Source organism: Podarcis bocagei, assembly GCF_964188305.1.
Source record: "Podarcis bocagei genome assembly, chromosome: 4".
Lineage (NCBI taxonomy): Eukaryota > Metazoa > Chordata > Lepidosauria > Squamata > Lacertidae > Podarcis > Podarcis bocagei.
Genome location: NC_138128.1, coordinates 24,539,120 through 24,559,032, shown reverse-complemented (window position 1 = coordinate 24,559,032; position 19,913 = coordinate 24,539,120). Strand labels below are relative to the sequence as shown.

Here is a 19,913-nt window from a genome sequence, read left to right as displayed (position 1 = left end):
GGGAAAGTTTTTGGGGTAGATATATACCTCTGACTGAAAGCCTTGATTTTGCAAGACTGTCTTTCAGAAGCACCTTTTCTGTTGTGCATCGTTTCCAAAATAGAAAATACTCGAGTCAACCCTTAGAAGTCAAGAGGGGTAAATATTCTGAAAGGGAGAAGTGGACAATTGTGGCTTATATAAAAGTGTCCCACAGAGCCCCGTGGACCACTTGCCATGCTTCCATGCCGCTTGGAGAATATGAGAAACAAATTTATACATTTATGAGAAATTCAAGTACTGAGGATGAACTGGTGATTACTTGAGAAAGTTCAACAGTCTGAAACTCATGTGCCTTTTTTGCATTTAAAATGTAATTAGTTGGAATGCAAAGCCAGACAGAAAGTACAGGGTGAGAGCCTCAGTGTTTGCAGATTGTGCTTGGTTTTCAACTGGTAGATGAAACGAGCATTTGGATTTATTCCATGAATATGGAAAAGCCTCACTCTTTGCTACGGCAGGAACACCACAACATCAAAGGTGGTTAATTTCACAGATTTATTTTAACTCTTTGAATATTGCCCACAGATTTATTTTAACTCTTTGAATATTGTCCACAAAGCGCAAAAGAAATCTTGATTAGGGAACGCTGCACAGCTTGACAGGAAAAACCAACACCTGTCACGTGAAGGTTGGCCCTTAGATTAACCTGCAATATTTCTTTCAGGTGGGGAGAATATTGTTTCAGTAGATTTTGAGGACTAGCTAAGGAGCAGTGCTCTTGTAAGGAACCACAATTTCTTAACGTTGCCTGGAAGATTTGTAGCCAGTTAAGCATCCTGGTTGAACAGGCAACCTGTTCAGTCTTACCTGTGGTTTAATGTTGGTGCTGACGTACCCCCTTAATGGTGGGGGTTTGTTCTTGGGTGATGAGCAGTCTCTTTATTTTTCCATGGTAAAAAAGAGCCCTGTTTCATACGTTCATTTAGATGAATGTCAACTACAGATTAATATTCGACAGACTGAGCAGATTTGAACTTTTAAGCTTTATTTACCAAATGCAAAAGCATGCTAAATTAGATAATTCTTTAGGGTAGGGGTTAAGAACGTTTTTAGCACAATGGGCCTGATAATTATCTCCTCTGTACCTCACGGGCCAGGTTTGGCAGGTGGGTGGAGCCACGTACCTGTCAATCACCTGACATCAGCAGTGAAATGCGCTTTGCAGACATGGCAGATAGACTGATCGGTAGTGCCTGAAAACACCCTTTTGGATTTTGGTTGAGCCAAGTTTTTTCCCTGCCCCACACCTGGCTTCCTATATGACATCAGGTATAGGGCAGGTGGGGGTGGCTTGGCTGAAATGGTCTTGCAGGCAAAAGGGCTTGTAGGCCTTAAGCCCATGGCCAGAGGTTCCCGACCCTTGCTCTAGAGCAGGCACGTCCAACAGGTAGATCGTGATCTATCAGTAGATCAGTGGATGTCTGGTAGATCACTAGTAGATCACTGGCTCCCCCCAAAGAAGCTCAACAACTTTGGCTCTTTGGCTCCCCTAAAAAATGCTCAACATTTTATCTCTTACCCCCCCCCAAAAATGGGGCTTTCCTCCTCCCTAAAAAAGCTTAACAACTTTGACCTGAACCCCCCAAAAGTGGGGGGCAGTTTTTAACTCTGTGAGTAGATTGCAGTCTCTTCAGAGTTGGCCACCCCTGCTGTAGAGGATGAAAAAAAATCTAATGCAAAAATTCAAAATTTTCCAGAAAACCCACAAAAATGGTGGAGAGAAGAAGGCTTCTTACCTCCCCACATTACATGTGTACCTGCACTAATTAAAACTGTGGGTTGTTTTGTATGTGTGTGTGTGGAGTGAATGTTGTTACCCTTTTGAGATTCTGCAGGATTCCATAGGAGATTTATTACATCCTAGTCATATTTAGCTTGGCATTATAGTTAGCCATGCCAATGGAAATAGAGAAGTGTGTTTTGCCCTGCCTGACCATAGTGCGATGTGCAGACTGTTGAATCTGAATGAGACCCGAATTCAAATCCCTCTCCAGTCACTGGGTGGCCTGAAACCTCCCTTCTCCTACTATTCCACCCCACAGGCTTGTGGTAAGGACAAAGAGAGGTTATCATTGTAAAGCACTTCAGACACTGAAGGAACTGCATGGACTGCATGTTTTCCAATAAAAGCAATTGAATTCAGACATTGTCTGTTCTCAGATTAGTGCCTTGAGTGGAGCTTTATAGCAGAGCAATAGCCTCCCCTCCTCAGACTACATTCTGCTTTCCAGTATCTTGGCATCCAGGCATTTTTACTCCTCAGTGAGCAAAGTATATGAAACCTCATTTGTTTGCCTTAGCCTCGGAGATATGGAAAAGAGCTGTAGCAATATGACTCCCTTTGCGTTCACAAAACAGGTTACACATCCGTGTCCCTTTAAGTCAGATGGCATCATCTTGTCTACTGTAGAGATAGGAAGCCAAAGTGAAGTTCAATTGCCCAGGGATGTTCAGTTAGGCAGCAATAAAACTGGAAAACAGAGTTGCTCAATTCTCCAGAGCATGCTGCCTCATGTGTAAAAGCATTGGGGGGGAGGTGAGTTTCCCATGCATAAATAAAGAGCACAATTTAGCTGTCCAAACAAAAGGTGTGTGGAAGACACAAAAATGCCATAAACCTGCAGCACAGTGGCTTGCTCTTACCTTTGTTATATTCAGATTTAACTTCCGCACCATAACCCAGAAACTGTGGGGTTTCACATTTAAATGGTTTTCTTTGGGATTGGTACACAGGCATAGCCGGTTCATAGGAACGCTGCCTGTATGTTTTTAATCACCAGTGACCATTTAGCTTCTCAGACTGTATCTGTTAAGAAATATAATGTCTGGGGTGTTTTTTTTTTAAAATCAGCATCACCATTTCAAACAAATATGAAGGAAGGGGGGGGGAAGTGTGATTTATGTGCTAAATGTTTTGCAAATTTGGACTTTATAGTGTGTTTCAAGTGCATATGTGAAAATGTTTTATTTTTCTACCATTCTGTAATATTGTTGAGTAACTCAAGATTTATTTGTGGATAACAGTGCCATTTGGTTTGATTTGCCTACAGAGACAGTGTTACTTGATATTTAAGCTCCTCAGGTTCTGTTGTGGATTGAAACTAGTAGTCGTTTGGGGGAAACAACAACTAACTGTGCATAACTCTCATGAATAAAAGAAAAAAAACAAGATTGTCCTTTTTTTGTATAAAGCACTGTGTTGGTTGCATGCAGTTTTTGTATAAGGCATGCTGATAGCATCTTGTAACTTTTTAGTGACAGTAGAACTGCACTGACTCCACCAAGTCACTAGTATTGTACTGAGCTACTTCGAGAGTAAAAAAATAAATAAAAATCAAATAAAGTGATGGTACACTGATGTGTTGGCTGCTATGTTATTACAACCAACCAACTTGCCTCAAGAACAGGAATATTTGCAAGTTCCAGTTTAGAAGGTGTGGATGCTAAAATAGAAGGAATCGGGAAGCTTCTGAGCAGTATTGATTTGAAACCCCTTCTTTTCAGACAAGTGAATCAGTCACTCGGCAAGGCTATCAATTATGTCATTTAACTCAAGGGCTGCTGCTGCTGACCTGACCTATTTCTTTAAGGAGGTAAAAATGCTATCTATAGAAGTCAACATTTTATACTTGCCATGCTGGTGGAGCTCAGACACTACCGTAACTTAGGGGTGTTTACACACAATTCCTCCCTCCCATGATGAATGCTGACGATGGGTGCCCTTCACACAGATTCTGGAGGGAAAGGTTTTCTCCTATTACTATGCAAAAACTGTAGCCCAAGGAAGGCGAAATTCATATGGGTCCCTGTACATCGTAAATAACATATTAAACTACTGTGAATAGTAGCCTGCTTTCAAAAATCTGTTCTTTTTGTTAACCCGCATGCTAAGGGGTGTACATTCATGCTTTTTAAAAAAATAAACAAATGAGGCTTGATTCCTCCATTTGTTTTAATAATAAAAATGAATGGGATTTTTAAAATATATATTTTAGTAAAAGGAAGCAAAATGAAAATGATTCTCTTGTAACTGCTCTGCATTGGAGACATTGCCTTAAGAAAACAGACCTACCAGTATATACAGTTCACACACAGGTCACTGGGAGAAAGTGGTAGAGCAGTGAAATTGACAGACAGGAAAATTCTATTTAATGTTGATAGCTGTTTGGCTATGCCTATGCAATTCTTTTAATTTCCTATATAATGGGGAACATTTGTCCTGTAAATCTGAAATCTGGCCTGTCTGATATCCTGCATATTTGAATATTTTGTGCTATTAGGATGGAAGAAGCAAAGTTACAGGAAGCAAAGACTTGCTCTTTGTTTGTTTGTGTACTGTATTAGAATGCCTGTAAATACAGTGCCAAACACACATAAGCAATGAGCAGGAAAACACTACTGAATTTCCCACTGAAGGTTGTGGAATCTTCATACATCTTAAACTGCCTATAAAATGAGGAGCAACTTCAAAAGCTCAGCAACTTCAATCCTAAAAAAAGCTCAACACTTCATCAAATCTGAAAAAAGTTTGGGCACCCCTGTTCTAAGGAATAGAATGCCTGCAGTTTTGATCCCATTTGGATGGAAGACACCAAAGTTTTAAGCAGCAGAAAACTGTTTGGGCTTTCTACTGAATTCCTTGGAAAAATAAATTAACAAGTGCAATATAAACAAATGATAAGCAAAATAGAAATGGAAAAACAACAGCTTATTTTCCCATCACACACCAACAGCTTTAGCTGTTGCTTTATGTAAAGGTAAAGGTACCCCTGACCATTAGGTCCAGTCGCGGACGACTCTGGAGTTGCACACTCATCTCGCTCTATAGGCTGAGGTATCCAGCATTTGTCCACAGACAGCTTCTGGGTCATGTGGCCAGCATGACTAAGCTACTTCTGGTGAACCAGAGCAGCACACAGAAACACTGTTTACCTTCCCGCTGGACTGGTACCTATTTAACTACTTGTACTTGATGTGTTTTTGAACTGCTAGGTGGGCAGAAGCTGGGACCGAACAACGGGCGCACACCCCGTTGTAGGGATTTGAATTGCCGACCTTCCGATCGGCAAGCCCTAGGCTCTGTGGTTTAGACCACAGCGCCACCCATGTCCCTTTAGCTGTTGCTTTACATATGCACAAATAGGTAACATAATCCAGATTCTTCTGGATGGGCCCTCCAATTTACATGCTGCTGGTTGTGTACATTTGTAAGATTATACAACTGCCCAATATGTCTTCCGTGAATCTGAAGGCCTGTTGCCCGTGTGATGCTATTTACTGGCAACTCTAGATTTCTCCAAGGCAAGCCGGTGACCCATCAGTGGTTACTGATGTTATTGACAGCCCTTGCTCAGTGCTTTCAGTTGCAATATCCACACAATGCCTCATAAGATCCTGTTGCAAATTGGCTCCTGACGTTTTGAGAACAAGCAGAGCCACCCACCCACCATCTGGTCACAGCCTTATTCTATATTCAGTGATTCACACATCATTGAATAGGCTTAACATTTGGAACGCGCACACAGGCTCAGAGAGAGAACTGGCCACGTAATGCTGTCGCAGAAGAATTATGCACCGACTGTGTTTATGGACGGGACTACAAACCACTTGCTTACCATCTTGCCCTTTGGGTGGTTAATTTGGGGAGGGTTTTTTGTGGGGGAGCCTGTGTGGGTGGAGCTAGAGCCAGCAATGAATGGAACCAGGACCACCTGTCTTTGCCATTTTTTCTTTCTCTTTCCTCTTCTTCCCTACCTGGAAGGCTGAAAGGGTTGGAAAAGAGTGTTCTTTCCAGAAGGCTGTACTGAACACTTGACAGAAGCCTGTCCCCTCCGGCTTTCTTTCACATCTCCACCCATTTTTGCTTCCCCTCCATGTTTTTTTTCTCATGACATCTCCCCCCCCCCCCCCCGCATAAAGTTAGGCATGAAACCCTCGAGCTGTAGGTTGTCTGCCCCTCAGTGAGGTTCGTGAATGTGTACGGGTGGGGAGGAAGCTATGTTTGTCCAGTGAATTACCAAGAAAAAAAATTAATGGCAACATGTAAGGTGGAGATGTGGACACGGGTGGTGCTGTGGGTTAAACCACAGAGCCTAGGATTTGCCGATCAGAAGGTCGGCTGTTCGAATCCTTCGTCTTGCGAAGCAGCTCAAAAACCGCAAAACCCTTTTATCTAGCGAGTTTTTCGTCTTGCGAGGCATTCGTCTTGCGGGGCACCACTGTACCATTTTAAACAGGCAGGGCTTTGCCCCGAGGATTATGGGAACTGTAGTTTGTTAAGGGTGCAGAGAGTTGTTAGGAGACCCCTATTCCCCTCTCAATTCCTAGAGTTGTTTAACAATCCATCCACACACACCCTGGGAATTCTGGGAATTCTAGCTTGGGGAGTGGGGGGACTGGGGTCTCCTAATAACTCTCAGCCCCCATAACAAATTGCCAGTTCCAATAATAATAATAATAATAAATTTTATTTATATCCCGCCCTCCCCAGCCGAAGCCGGGCTCAGGGTGGCTAACAACAATAAAACAATATAAAAGTATAGCATAAACAACACTCTAAAATCATTCATTATAAAATTAATTAATTCAGGCCACTGGCAACCATTGGGCCAGAGCTCCGCGAAGATTGCCGAGGGAGGGAGTCAGGCTGTGCCCTGGCCAAAGGCCTGGTGGAACAGCTCTGTCTTGCAGGCCCTGCGGAAAGATGTCAAGTCCCGCAGGGCCCTGGTCTCTTGTGACAGAGTGTTCCACCAGATCGGAGCCATAGCCGAAAAAGCCCTGGCTCTAGTTGAGGCCAGCCTAACTTCTCTGTGGCCTGGGACCTTCAAGATGTTTTTATTTGAAGACCGTAAGTTTCTCTGTGGGGCATACCAGGAGAGGCGGTCCCGTAGGTACGAGGGTCCTAGGCCGTATAGAGCTTTAAAGGTTAAAACCAGCACCTTAAACCTGATCCTGTACTCCACCGGGAGCCAGTGCAGCTGGTGTAGCACCGGGTGAATGTGATCTCACAGCGAAGACCTCATACGGAGTCTCGCTGCAGCATTCTGCACCCGCTGGAGTTTCTGGGTCAGTCTCAAGGGCAGCCCCACGTAGAGCGAGTTACAATAATCCAGTCTGGAGGTGACCGTCGCGTGGATCATAGTGGCTAGGTCAGGGTGAGAGAGGTAAGGAGCCAACTGCTTAGCTTGGCGGAGATGGAAAAATGCCGCCTTTGTTATAGCTGCAATCTGCGCCTCCATGGAAAGGGAGGTGTCGAAGATTACACCCAAACTCTTAACGGACGGTGCTGGCACTAATTGCGCCCCCGCAAGAGATGGGAGTTGCCCCCCCAATCCCATATCGTCCTGTCCTAGCCACAGGACCTCTGTCTTTGAAGGATTTAGCTTCAACCGGCTCCCACGTAACCATCCAGCCACAGCTTCCAAACATCTGGTCAGTGTGTCTGGGGCCGAGTCAGGATGGCCATCCATCAACAGATAGAGTTGGGTGTCATTGGCATACTGATGGCAACCCAGCCCAAAACTCCAAACAAGTTGGGCGAGGGGGCGCATAAAGATGTTGAAAAGCATTGGGGAGAGTATCGCACCCTGAGGTACTCCACACACCAAGGAGTGGCGCACACAAGAATTTGTGTGTGTCTGCAAAGCCAGGACTTTAAAGCAGTATCAAAGTTCTGTGTATGTATGATATGAATGTGGCCTAAATATAACCCCTCAGTGCTCTTCCCAAGCCACACACTCTCTCAAGCCTCACCATTCCAGCTTTGCACCTTCCTTGGGTGTTTCTGCCTGGGAGGAATGTATCCCGGAACTATGATAACCCCTTCTTACTTGTCTGGATGGGGGATAGAGTGTGAGGCTTGAGTTTGAAGAAACAAGCCTACTGTACAAAAGTAACATTCACACTCAATCCTCTGCCTGCTTGTCCACCACTGATAAATGATTTTCAAGGCCAGCTCTGTTGCACAGTACTTAGATGTCTCAGTCTCTTATCAGCCACAGGGAAAGAGCAGATGTCTCAGTCTCTTATCAGCCACAGGGAAAGAACAGCCCATGAAGACTTCCATTGGTCACAGCTCATGGCAAGAACACACCACAGTGAGAAAAGGCAACTGAGAGGGAACAAGATAGAAGTTTATAAGATTATGCGTGGCATGGAGGAAGTGGACAAGTCTTTTTCCTTCTCTCACAATGCAAGAACGCATGGACATCCAATGGAGCCGCATGTTGGGAGATTCAGGACAGATAAAACAAAGTAATTCTTCATTCTGTGCACAGTTAGACTGTGGAACTTACTCCCACAGGAGGCAGGGCAGGCCACCAACCTAGATGGCATTTAAAGAGGAGGAGGAGGAGGAGGAGGAGGAGGAGGAGGAGGAGGAGAAGAAGAAGAAGAAGAAGAAGAAGAAGAAGAAGAAGAAGAAGAAGAAGAAGAGGAGGAGGAGGAGTTTGGATTTGATATCCCGCTTTATCACTACCTGAAGGAGTCTCAAAGCGGCTAACATTCTCCTTTCCCTTCCTCCCCCACAACAAACACTCTGTGAGGTGAGTGGGGCTGAGAGACTTCAAAGAAGTATGACTGGCCCAAGGTCACCCAGCAGCTGCATGTGGAGGAGCGGAGACACAAACCCGGTTCCCCAGATTACGAGTCCACCGCTCTTAACCACTACACCACGCTGGCTCTCGTATGAAGTAGTCAACTTCATGCAACTGCTGTCATCTCTAACCATTAGTCATGTCAGCTGGGCCTGATGGGAGTTTGAATCTAGCAATATCTGGAGGGCCGCAGGTTCCCCAGGGGAGATAAATTTGATTCACTTCATATTTGAAAGAGAATTTATTAAATTTGCATTTTGCAAAACAATATGAGAATCAAAACGCAGCCATCCTTAGAAATTCACACGTCTGTGAATTTTGGGGTGTCATTCTCCAACCAGTGTTTACAAAAATGCATATATTAGGGGGAATGTGCATTAAAAATGAATACAAAGTATTCATGTAGATAACATGCAAAATGCATTATAACAGGGGAACTGCTTGCAAAAATGTGTGCTTTAGTCAATACTGCATACAAAAATGTGCTTATTAGGAGGAATTTTATGATTTTTCTTGAGGGTTTTAAATATATATTTGCAAATTGCTGTAGAAGTCTAGAGAACTTAAGATTGGAAAAATGAAAAAGGGAGCGAACAGAAATCTACAGATTGTTCCATCCCTATCCCAGTGTTAGAATTCATTTAACAAAATGAAGTGAGGAAACCACATTTGACATTTTCATCTGATATTAGATTGAGTGCTTCCGTTTCTTTTCAGGGAAAAATGAATGAATTTTCCTCCTTTGAAAATAAATGCTGAGCTGTACAACTTAGCGTTTGCTTTAAACATATGTTTATCTAGCAGCATTAAACTTCCTGTTAACTTCAAGTGCTCAAAACTGCAACTTACAATGACGTGCAGACTTTATCTAGACCATATAGATAAGCAGGTTTTAAAACCAACAAGAAATGGCTTCCTTTAACCTACTTGGAAGGTTCAAGAATGCCAAGGAGAATGACATTTACAGTGCAGGGGGAAACTGTTCAGAAGTTACACCCACTTTACAATTTGTTTTATTTAGGCAAAGTTAAGTTGGTTGCAAGTTGTAGTCACCATCTGCCACATGTTAGACTTTGAGGAACACTGTGGGTTATCATAGCCACTGCTTAAAGGAGGGATGGGAAAACGTTCTCAATTCAAGGGCTGCATTCTCTGTTGGGCAACATTCCAGGGACGGCATGCCAGTGAGTAGTGGGGCCAGTGGTAAAAGCAGGCTGTGTGTGGAGCAATGGATACAATCCTTAATCTTTGTATAGTAGGCTACATTCCAAACAGACACCTCTCCATATTTGTGTCTCTCCATCCAGGCAAGAGGCTTTAGCACAGGTCAAAGGTACATTCTAGTCAGTCAAAAGCACTCAAGGAGAATGCAAAGCTGGACTGGTTTAGTGTATAGCCTTGGTCGAGAGGAAGTGGCTTGGAGCTGGGACCTTGGCAGAATCCCAGGAGCCAGGTATGTCTGTTGGTCTACATTTGATTTGGCCCTGGTCTGAGGTTCCCTAGCACTGACTTAGAGGTAGGCTTCTAGCTTCCATAGAAGGAATCCTTCAGTAACACTAGGCATGGGGGAGAAATTCAGTTCTGTTAGTATCTGAAGGCAAATCTATAAAACTTGCACTTTCTGAAAGCCCCCTTTTGAAATTTGTACTTCTCCAAAATTTGTGCTATGGTTTTCTGACCAAGCAATGTTTACAAAAAGGCATATATTAGGAGGTGAATGTACATAGAAATTTATATATTAGTGAAACTAACATATGAAACACATTATATTATGGGGAAATTGCTTGCAAAATTGTGTACAAACGTGTTTATTGGAAGGCATTTGCACTAAAATGCTGGTGAATTTTTGTGAGGATTCTTTTAAAAATGGCAAATTGCTGAAGAAATGTGAAGAAGTTAATTTAAGATTGGGGGAAAAATGAGAAACTGAGAGAAACAAACTTGACAGTTCCTTCCTAAATAAAACCCAGGCCGAAGCTTCACAAAAGTTCCAATGACGGGTCCAGTGCAGGATCTCAGTGAGGAGCATCTGATGGGCTACATAGATGTGGACTTGATCACTGGAAACCCCATGTAAGAACAAGATACACATATTTTCTATTAATATATATTGATATATTGCATGCATGCATTGCCATGTTGCCTATGGCACAGCCTCCAATAACATGGGGTGATTTAATTAACTCCTGAAAAGAAAAAAAGAAAAAAGGAAAGTTTTTAGTTGGATCTCTCACTTGGATGATGTAATTTTCTTGCTGGTTTTGAAACAACACAGAGTTCTTCAGACAAAAAGGGAAAGGAAAGAACACACACACACACACAGTGCAAATCCACCATCACACAGACCATTGCCTAGAAGCATCACTAAAAAGTTAAAACTTTCCCCGGTATTTATTACAGTACCCATGAACTGAGGATGAGCTTTTACGGAGCTTAGTTCTCTTTAGTCTATTTATATAGACTGAGTCCACAAGGCCTTCAAGGGACATTGATGGGCACTTAGCACTCTAATATATATCTCTCTCTAATCTGGGGACTGAATCAAAACTTCTCTGTTGCAGGGTAAAAGATGGCTATATTAAGATTTGAATTCTGCCTCTGCTACAAGTAGTTGCAAGAAAGACATATTGTAGAATCGTAGAGTTGGAAGGGACGCTGACGATCATCTAACCCAACTTCCTGCAATGTAGGGAATATTCAGCTGTCCTATACAGGGATCGAACCTGCAACCTTGGTGTTATCAGCACCACACTCTAGCCAACAGCTATCTGGGCTGATCCGTCAACGTTTCAAAGCTGGAAATAGGGAGGGTCACGTGTGGCTGAAGTATGACTATTCTCAGATCAATTACCCTCTACTACTTTAAATGGTGGCCAGTAAGAATGCAACAAGAGCCAGACAGAGTCCTGTGCATCATATGAACACTGATCCAGAGTATTATTTGCTTACATGTAAGATTGGGTATGTATTTTAGTTGTACATATTGTATTATGCATTTTATTTCATACAGACGCAGGTTTCATCGCATGTATATTGCAATTTCAGCTTGTTAAGAAATTGAACTGCATTCTTCTCATATTAATTCTTACAAGTCTGGCTGATGAAGAATTGATCAAGATTGGCTGATGAAGCATGGAACAAAACAGATTGGTTATCCGGAAACTCTGTTCCGGTGATATTTGGTGACAGATTATGTATATATTGAACTTTTGAGTTATTCTACCGCGACTGGTGAAGAAGATTTAGAGACTTTGGTTGTAATTTCTGGTTATTTGCATTAGTCTATAAATAGTGTTTATTGCCATTGTTATTGGCCATTATGTTGTCTTATATTGTTCAGCAGAGTCCTTTGCAAGCAGAACCTGAGCACAACAGCCCACCTGTGATTCCCAAAAATTGCTATCCAGTGGAGGCAGAACATATCCATCATGCCTAGTAGCTATTGATAGCCTTATTCTCAATGAATTTGTCTAATCCTCTTTTAAAGCCATCCAAGCTTGGTGGCCCTCAGTGGCTCCTGTGGGAACAAGCGCCACAGTTTTAACTATGTGGTGTGTGAAGATGTACTTTCTTTTCTCCAGAATCTTCCAACATTGGATGCCCATGAATTCTTGTGTTAGGAGAGAGCGAGCACCTTTCCAGAGTAAGTTCCATGGAAATCAAACGTGATGCACTTTGGGGTAAATGCAATTAGGAGTAAGCTGTAAATCGTGTTCTGCCCTCTCCTGGTCATGTAAAAAGGTAAAAAAAAAAAAAAAGGTGACTCTGGGGTTGCACTCCTCATCTCACTTTCAGGCTGAGGGAGCCGGCCTATGTCCACAGACAGCTTTCTGGGTCATGTGGCCAGCAGGACTCAACCGCTTCTGGCACAATGGAACACCGTGACAAAAACCAGAGTGCATGGAAATGCCATTTATCTTCCCGTTGCAGCGGTACCTATTTATCTACTTGCACTGGTGTGCTTTCGAACTGCTACATTGGCAGGAGCTGGGACAGAGCAATGGGAGCTCACCCCGTCGCGGGGATTTGAACCGCCGACCTTCTGATCGGCAAGACCAAGAGACTCAGTGTTTTAGACCACAACACCACCAGTGCCCTCTTGGTCATGTGTGTTTGGCTCCATTTTGAGGAGAACCTGTGGCCTCCCAGATTCTGTTGGACTTCAATTCCCATCAGACCCAAGCAATATGGCCAGGAGTCAGGGAAGATGGGAGTTGTAGCCGCTGATTCCTCCATCCCTGGAATAAGCATCGCAAATGGTCCTGACAAACCAAACAGCAGCACTTCCTTTCTTGCTGTGAATGCAGCTTCCTGAAATTAGACCAGAAAAAAGTAAATTGATCATGACTGTTGTGAAAGAAACATGTGTCCCTAGGGTGGGGCCCTGAGGAAGTGGAAAGTCTTGCAAAAGCCTTTTTTCTTGCTGTTCTGGTAAGATGCGATATTTTTAGCTTGCAGTTAAGGAAATCTGCTCTTCTTGTCTACTAAATAACTCTGCCACTCTTCACCTGTACTGAACCCTTCACTTGGGTTACTTGGCAAACTGTAAACAACAACAAGCCATAAACAAAGGGAATATAGAAGAAAGAAGAGGAGACAAAGAAACAGGGCAGTATGAAATGACAACAGCAAGAGTGTGAAAAACCAACAGGATTTTATATTTTCAAATGTTTATTTTTCTGCAAACGAATAGTACAAAACACAATGCAGTTCGTTTAGCAAAATGCCTAATCCCAGACCGTTGGAAATGTTTTCCTAACTTTTTCCAGCAGGCAGAAGTTACATTTGCTTGATTCCTGATTTTGTAGAGTATAAAAAGGAGAGACAAACTGTCTTTGAATAAAATAAAATAAATTCCTTCCAGTAGAACCTTAGAGACCAACCAAGTTTGTCATTGGTATGAGCTTTCGTGTGCATGCACGCTTCTTCAGATACACTGAAACAGAAGTCACCAGCCCTTTATATATAGCGAGAGGGTGGGGAGGGGTATTACTCAGAAGGGTGGTGGGAATGGGTGATTGGCTGATAGCTGTTGACGACTATTAATGACTGCAATTGGTCTTACAGGAAAAAGCAATGGGTGAGATGGCTAAAAATAGCTTTATCATGTATAATGAGATAAGAATCCAGTGTCTCTTTTCAGACCAGGTCTCTCCATGGTTTTAAGTTTGGGAATAAGTTGCAATTCAGCAACTTCTCTTTCCAGTCTATTTCTGAAATTCTTTTGTAATAAGACAGCTACTTTGAGATCTTATCTAGAATGTCCTGGGAGATTGAAGACTTCTCCTACTGGTTTCTCTGTCTTGTGATTCCTGGTATCAGATTTATGTCCATTTATCCTTTGGCGTAGGGTCATAATGGACATAAATCTGATACCAGGAATCACAAGATTCCTATTGGAAGGATTTTTTTAAATTTTGTTTTGACTACAGCAGACCAACACGGCTACCTACCTGTCTCTGAATAGATGGTGATTTCACTTCAGTGCTTAATGCTTCTTATATGCCTAAAATATCCCTCTAACAGCACACTCATGCGGTGAGTGCTGACAGCAAGGGAGCCAAGACAGGGCCACTGAGAAACAAGAGGGAAGTATTAGTGAACCCTTGAAGACTGAACATGCTAAGAAGACAAAGAATGCTGAATGTGAGCTGGGGTGTGTGTGTGTGTCTGTGTGTAAAAAAAAGAGAGATGTGGATAGACTATAACATTTTGTCCGGTACAAATAAAAGGGCATTGCCTTGCAGATCTGGAAAAGGTTAAAACAATTCTTCTACCTACAATTGAACTCTGCATTCATTGCATCCTATACACTGGTGTTTTCACCTTCTCTTTAAATGAAAAACAGTGATTGTTTTATCCCAGCCTGCATCAGTAGTCTTCAGTTAGATGTCAATTAGCTTGGAGGAACCTTTAAGCACATACTCCTCTCCTCCCTTCAGCATCCAGTCTTTTCTTTAAGGGAAGAAAATGCATTGCATTAGAAAGACCAGAGAGCCGTTTTGTGGTGTAGTGGTTAAGAGCGGTAGTCTTGTAATCTGGGGAACCGGGTTTGAGTCTCCGCTCCTCCACATGCAGCTGCTGGGTGACCTTGGGCCAGTCATACTTCTTTGAAGTCTCTCAGCCCCACTCACCTCACAGAGTGTTTGTTGTGGGGGAGGAAGGGAAAGGAGAATGTTAGCCGCTTTGAGACTCCTTAAAGGGAGTGAAAGGCGGGATATCAAATCCAAACTCTTCTTCTTCTTCTTCTTCTTCTTTGTGAACTGAGCATCTCTTTCATGTGCTTGCAATAGAAGGTACATGAAATGTGGGAGGTTTGTCTTTGGATCTCCCAACATTCCCCCCCCCCTTGCTTTACAGTGACCAGGAGTGAGGATGCTTTAATCAGAGCAACAGCTCAGAGGCATGGGCTGTTTGAACCTTTCACTTCATGTCACTTCCCTGATCTGAATACTGCTTCCTTCCTCCAATCAGAAGAGAGGAGGGGTCGCAGTGGAATGCTGTACATCAGAAATGCCCTATGTAGGAGAACACAAGCTTTGTATACAAAAGGTCGGGACGTGGGTGGCACCGTGGGTTAAACCACAGAGCCTAGGACTTGCCAATCAGAAGGTCAGCAGTTCGAATCCCCGCGACGGGGTGAGCTCCCATTGCTCGGTTCCTTCTCCTGCCCACCTAGCAGTTTGAAAGCACGTCAAAGTGCAAGTAGATAAATTGGTACCACTCCAGCAGGAAGAAAAACGGCATTTCCATGTGCTGCTCTGGTTCGCCAGAAGTGGCTTAGTCATGCCCGGAAGCTGTACTCCGGTTCCCTTGGCCAATAAAGCGTGATGAGCGCCGCAACCCCAAAGTCGGTCACGACTGGACCTAATGGTCAGGGGTCCCTTTACCTTTACCTATGCAAACGGCCTGAGGTCCAAAGACTGGAATCTCCTGGAAGGGGCTGAGAACAACTCCAGTCTGAATTCCTGGAGAGCCACTGCTAGCTGAGAAATACTGTGTTGCATGGACCAATTCCACTGGCTCAGTATAAGCCACTTTCCTGTGCTCCTGGGACTGAATCCTGGTAGTGCTTGCAAGAAAGAAAGTACACACAAAAAGTATCAGGTGTTATAAAAATAATTGAACAACAAACCAACAACACCAGAACTGGCTTATGAATATAAAGATCAATTTTACTGGAATAAATATATACCCTCATAAACCAACTAGACAACAAGCAAACTAAAGTGCAATGTGCATAACATGTTGCAGATTTGCTTTGCCCGTGAAATCATTTACCAACACTTTGATTTCCCGCTAAGAGCATTTTTTTTGTTGGGTGGGTGATTTAGATCTGGGAAACTGCATGTGGGGAAAGTGTTGAAACACTCCCACCCCCAGTACTGCTGCTCCAATCAAAATATAATTTACCAAAGTAAAATATAATAGGAGATTTTTTTATTTATGTATTGCCTTATAGCCCACCTTTTATCTCCAATGTATTCAAGGTGGCCCACATGGTCCTCCTGTTCTTCTAGCAGAAACCCTCTGAGGTAATTTAGACTGAGAAGCAATGACTGGCTCAAGGTCACCCAGTGACCTTGGGATTTGAGCCCTGTCTCCCAGGTCCTAGTCTGACACTTTGACCACTATATTACACTGCTGGATTTCCCATGCTACGTCTGTTTTGGCCCTCACAGGACCACCTTTCTGGATCATGCATTGCCTCCTGTATGGAGGTTGTATAAGGGGGAAAAAATAAAATATGAATTAAGGTCTCATGCTGGGCTTTCATGTTGTCATTTCCGGATAAGTTGGCTTCCAAGAAAAACAAGCTATATGTGATGGTTAATTAATGGCAGTATCCTATAGGCCAGGTGTGGGCAACTTGAAGTAAGTCCGACTGTATTCACTGAGCCTTAATCACAGGTAAGTAAGTTCAGTATTTCCGAATTTGCACTGGCCTGCCCTTTACCCGCAAGCACAACTCCTGAGATCGGCTGCCTTCTGATAATAGCAGCCTTGCAATCCTCTGCCAGAAAGGAGATAGCTATCAGCTCAAGAGTCTGAAGTGACGAGAAATCATGTTAACATCTCTGCTCATCAGATTTTGCTGTCTGCCTTTCGTTTCCTCTGCCACACAAAGCTTCCTCAAAGTCATTCATAAGCGACACCAGCGCACTGTGAAACAAGCGTGCAATTCATGCACACCAAAAGCCATTTAGCACTTCCTGTGATTTCCACTTAGTGCAGAAATAGTTGGGATTGGAAAACTTGCTCATTTATATAATTAACAATATATTTTATCAACCCTCAGTTTCCCACATCAGGGGCTTCACACACTATTCATGTTGCCGAGAAAGAATCCCTTTAAAGTGAATGAAATGAAGTAAGATGCAAAGAGGCATTGATCTGCTTTGCTTCTTTGGTACCAAAAGAAGAGAAATAAAAATGCAGTGGGTTTTATGTTTGCTGTGCCATTTAAGCAGCTGATAAAAGACAGCACAAAATTAACAGGCTAGAAGACAAAGCATGACCTTAACATTATTCTTACAAAACACACTAACACACGAGAAAATTAGGTCACACACATATACACACACCTAGGCTATGTAGGTACACTAAGATACTACGATTTCTAAAATGTATAGTATGGACATAATTTGCTATGGAGGGAGTAAAGAACCTCAGGCCTGACGACCTCCTGGCTGGTCTATATGTGTCAGGGGCTGGACTGAGGAGGAATGGTGAAGGCCCCTCTTTCTCCTGAACTGTGATGGCCTGGGAATCCGATTCAGAGGCTAAACCGGAGGAATCCCAGCCTGCACAGGAGTCCCCGCCTCCAGGGCCAGCTGAACTGGGGCAGGGCCTTGATTCTGAAGCGCCTGCACCTGTGCCGGATCCTCAGGAGCAGGCACCAGGTGAATCCACTCTGGCTCCGGAGGTGGTTGAGGACTCAGTGCCTACAGGTGAGTCTCCCCCTGGGTCCAGTAACCCTTCAGTCTCTCCTGAACTGCAGAGACTCAGGGCAGAGAGGCGGAGGGAACTGGTTTCTCCCAGGAGGAGTGCTCGCCTTAAGGCCAGGAGAGGCGGGTCTCCTGGGGGCCGGGACCGCACCTGGTTTCAGAGAAGATAAAGGCCAGTCAGCTCGGTCCCAGGTTGCGGGAGCAACGTCGTTGAAGAGCTGTTTCGGCCAGCACCCAGTCCGGTTCCCCCAGAGTTCCTGTCCTTGCCCGGCTCCTCGCTGTGGACCCCGCCTCGCCCGTGGAGGACTGTCTGCCAACCCTCGACTCAGGTCCTGGACCTCGCCCCACGGTAACCTCCCCCCTGGACCAGCACATGAACCTTCCTGAGAACAGGAGGACAGTATAGATTTAGAACAATGGTTTGCAGAAGGTTACAGTTCAGAGGCTGCAGAGGCAGAAGCTGGGAAATATTGGAAGAAAAAGCACCAGGAGAGAGACAGCTGACAGTGTCCTTGAAAAGCATTCCTGACCCTTTTTCTTCTCCCAGAACCAGGCATGCATTACGAGTAGTAGAGCAGAGAGCTCAGAGGCAGAAAGCTCAAATTAGCCAGTGCAGGGGTGACATAGAATAGGGACGACGTAGGGGGGTGGGACTTTACTTGGAGCAACACCATTGATGGGTAGAGACTACAGTCCTTTGTCTCTCTGTAAATCCTGAATAAATTATGTGGTACCTGCTCTTCTTGTTACCTGCTTTTTTGCTGCCACCGAGGGAGGAAAAGGATTCCCTGAACCTTGACCATATGACCCCTCAGGACACCCCCCCACACACACCTCATTGACCCTGCTCTGCTCCTTCCTTGAGTGCTTATACCTGGCTGGAAAGAGCCTCTCTTGGAGCGTTAATGCTGTGAACTCCTCCATCATAGGCTGAGGTTATAAAGGTAAAGATAAAGGGACCACTGACCATTAGGTCCAGTCGTGACCGACTCTGGGGTTGCGGCGCTCCTCTCGCTTTATTGGCCAAGGGAGCCGGCGTACAGCTTCCGGGTCATGTGGCCAGCATGACTAAGCTGCTTCTGGCAAATCAGAGCAGTGCACGGAAACGCCGTTTACCTTCCCGCTAGAGCGGTATCTATTTATCTACTTGCACTTTGACGTGCTTTCGAACTGCTAGGTTGGCAGGAGCAGGGACCTAACCCACAGTGCCATGTGCTGAGGTTATATATTTGTTTAAATAAACCATATATCATAAACAGTGTCCCCCCCCCTTTTTAGATAAAGTGGTGCTGTTATTCACCCTGAAGTTGTGACAGTAAGTGCCACACTTTAAACCTTGGCAGTGGCAGGGGCAGGGGGAGGTGCCAGTACTGCTTCGTCTTGGGTACCCCTGGAAAAAAAAGCACTGATCATAAACATGCCAGTCTCCACTGTGCCTCAGTTCCAAAAGGAAACACAAAACATGGGTTAAGCACTTAGAAACCCCTGGGATCTCACATTGCTTGGAGATGGGGGTGGATTGCAAATATATATATATGGACGCGGGTGGCAATGTGGTCTAAACCACAGAGCCTAGGGCTTAACGATCGGGTGAGCTCCCATTGCTCGATCCCTTCTCCTGCCAACCTAGCAGTTCGAAAGCACGTCAAAGTGCAAGTACTGTATTTTTCGCTCTATAAGATGCACCAAACAAAAAAATTCTGAATCTCAGAAGCCAGAACAGCAAGAGGGATCGCTGCACAGTGAAAGCAGCAATCCCTCTTGCTGTTCTGGCTTCTGTGATAGCTACGCAGCATGCATTCGCTCCATAAGACGCACACACATTTCCTCTTACTTTTTAGGAGGGGAAAAGTGAGTCTTATGGAGCAAAAAATACGGTAGATAAATAGGTACCGCTCTGGCGGGAAGGTAAACGGCGTTTCCATGCGCTGGTCTGGTTCACCAGAAGCGGCTTAGTCATGCTGGCCACATGACCCGGAAGCTGTCTGCGGACAAACGCCGGCTTCCTCGGCCTATAGAGCGAGATGAGCGCGCAACCCCAGAGTCATCCGCGACTGGACCTAACGGTCAGGGGTACTTTACTTACACACACACACACACACACACACACACACACACACACACAATGTATATGTAATACACACTATTGGAGAAGTGGGAACTGCATTTCAGGTCAAAAAGTGTAAAACCTTAAACCTACTTTTAAAGGTAGGTCCGCTTTTAAACATGAGCTAAATCAAATTTCTCCCCCATGCTTCCCCAGCAGGTCAAATGTTCAGTATGTGGGTATGCAAACATTCTCCGTGACCTGGAGGCCAGTCACAGCTCC

At 44.2% G+C, this 19,913-nt stretch overlaps 2 long non-coding RNA genes across 2 annotated transcripts in view; one reads left to right on the top strand and one right to left on the bottom strand.

Moving 5' to 3' along the window:
- The window catches only part of LOC308585238, a 382,477-nt gene that overhangs the window by 121,910 nt on the left and 240,654 nt on the right, over nt 1-19,913 (bottom strand). The gene's annotated exons all lie outside the window — the stretch shown is intronic.
- Nucleotides 7,700-12,008, top strand: LOC308585220. Its single transcript, XR_014007165.1, has 3 exons — nt 7,700-8,585; nt 9,944-10,089; nt 11,647-12,008. It is a non-coding gene; the product is annotated as an uncharacterized lncRNA (long non-coding RNA).